The sequence below is a fragment of the Hemitrygon akajei genome, chromosome 4, assembly GCF_048418815.1.
Source record: "Hemitrygon akajei chromosome 4, sHemAka1.3, whole genome shotgun sequence".
Lineage (NCBI taxonomy): Eukaryota > Metazoa > Chordata > Chondrichthyes > Myliobatiformes > Dasyatidae > Hemitrygon > Hemitrygon akajei.
In genome coordinates this window covers 175191762-175193733 of record NC_133127.1, presented here as the reverse complement: position 1 = coordinate 175193733, position 1972 = coordinate 175191762, and the positions used below count along the sequence as shown (strand labels likewise).

General features: G+C 44.3%; 2 non-coding genes across 2 annotated transcripts; one reads left to right on the top strand and one right to left on the bottom strand.

Annotated features, from left to right (window-relative positions):
- Positions 1-214: 214 nt before the first annotated feature.
- On the bottom strand, positions 215-285 carry trnag-gcc (transfer RNA glycine (anticodon GCC)). The gene has a single exon. It is a non-coding gene; the product is annotated as a tRNA-Gly (tRNA).
- Positions 286-1901: 1616 nt separating this feature from the next.
- trnag-gcc (transfer RNA glycine (anticodon GCC)) lies at positions 1902-1972 on the top strand. The gene has a single exon. It is a non-coding gene; the product is annotated as a tRNA-Gly (tRNA).

Genomic DNA, 1972 nt, shown 5'->3' with positions numbered 1-1972 from the left:
AAGAGGTAATGCTTTTGGAGAGTGCACAATTAATAGTTGAGAAAATAACATTTAATGATGAACTCAAGCCCGTGAGGGTTGTACATCCATGGAATCAATTTACTAATCTATACGTCTGTGGAATGCAGGAAGAAAGCAGAGCACCCGGAGCACATGTGCGAACAGGGAACTAAACTATCCTAGATGTTGCATTCCACTAACCAAAAGTTCGCGATGCATTGGCCGGGAATCGAACCCGGGCCTCCCGCGTGGCAGGCGAGAATTCTACCACTGAACCACCAATGCAACTGATGTAGAAAAATTCTACAGATGTTAAAAATCCACAGCAACATACACACACACGATGTTGGAAGAACTCAGAAGTTCAAGCAGCATCTATGGAAATGAACAAACACTCACGATCGGGTCGGGACCCTTCACCGAGGCTGGGTACTAGAAAAGTGCAGAAGACAGAAGTATCTAGGCTGTTTACTGAAGTTACCAGATAGGTAGATAAGTTGGAAAAGAAGGTGTATCGAAAACTTGATTGGCTGAGGCAAGAGCTCCTACTCTCTAAACCCATTGATTAAACCCCGGCTAGAGTACCGCGTCCCATTCTGGTCCCCACAGGGATGTTACCAAGATTGGAGAACCGTATCTATGAGGAGTGACTGACAAGGCTGGGGTTGCTTTCTTTGGAAAAGAACTGACCCGACAGGAGATCAAGTTGCTAAGTATAAAATTATAAAAGTCCAAGGTAAGTTAACCGGAGAGCAACCCCCCTCCCCCATCTAAGCCGAAAGGTCAGTAGCTGGAGGACCAAAATTAAAGCGAATTAATAGAAGATGTTGACAAAAGAATTATTTTGTTCAATGAACAGAAGGAACCCAAAACTCGCTGCCTGCCAAGGTAGTGAAGGGCAGAGCCCTTACCACATTGAACAAATTTCTGACTAAAGATCTAAAAACCATTAACTTGACGGGCCATAGAGCAAACACTGCGAAAGTCAGTAGTCAGGGGCTCTCCAAGATTGCAAATTGACATCCAATACATTTAGGCAAAGAAGCCATCCACCTATCTTTAGACGTAGGCGAAGAAGATGGACTTCAAGTTCATCTTTGCCCCAGATGGACACAATGGGCTGAACGGCTTTTCCCGCAGCATGTTTCTATGATCCTTTCTGTCGATCTCGTTATCACTTTGCACACTAATAGAAGTGTGCATTACTGAAATACTGTCATTTTTTTCCAGGAAAAAAAAGCTAGTTTATGTTATATTCACCGGTGATGTGCATGTCGCATTAAGACTACCCATCCCTCTTTGCTCATGTCTAAAGAGTGGTTGATAGTTTCCTAGTCTAAATGTATAGTATGTCTTTTAACTAGTAAGCATGATATACGATTTGATCCACCATGTTGTAAGAGCAAACACGAGGAAATCTGCAGATGCTGGAAATTCAAACAACAACACACACAAAATGCTGGTGGAACACAGCAGGCCAGGCAGCATCTATAGGGAGAAGCGCTGTCGACGTTTCGGGCCGAGACCCTTCGTCAGGACTAGATAGAAAAGTTGAAGGGCCGAAGGAATTATAGATGGGGAGCAGCGAGAGAGGGTTTCACTGAACTCCTGACGAAGGGTCTCGGCCGGAAACGTCGACAGCGCTTCTCCCTATAGATGCTGCCTAGCCTGCTGCGTTCCACCAGCATTTTGTGTGTGTTGTTCCATGTTGTAATCTTGGAGAGCCCCTGACTACAGACAAATTGGTACCAGCATTTAGAATTCTACATTCAAAGTTAACATTGGACTGAACGCTTGATTGTTTTCATTGGCAGTTCACAAAAGACAACAAAAAAATTGGCAGTCTTAGAACAGATATAAAAAGCACATCAGTTCTGAATGAAAATATCAAATTGTCAGTTGCATTGGTGGTTCAGTGGTAGAATTCTCGCCTGCCACGCGGGAGGCCCGGGTTCGATTCCCGGCCAATGCA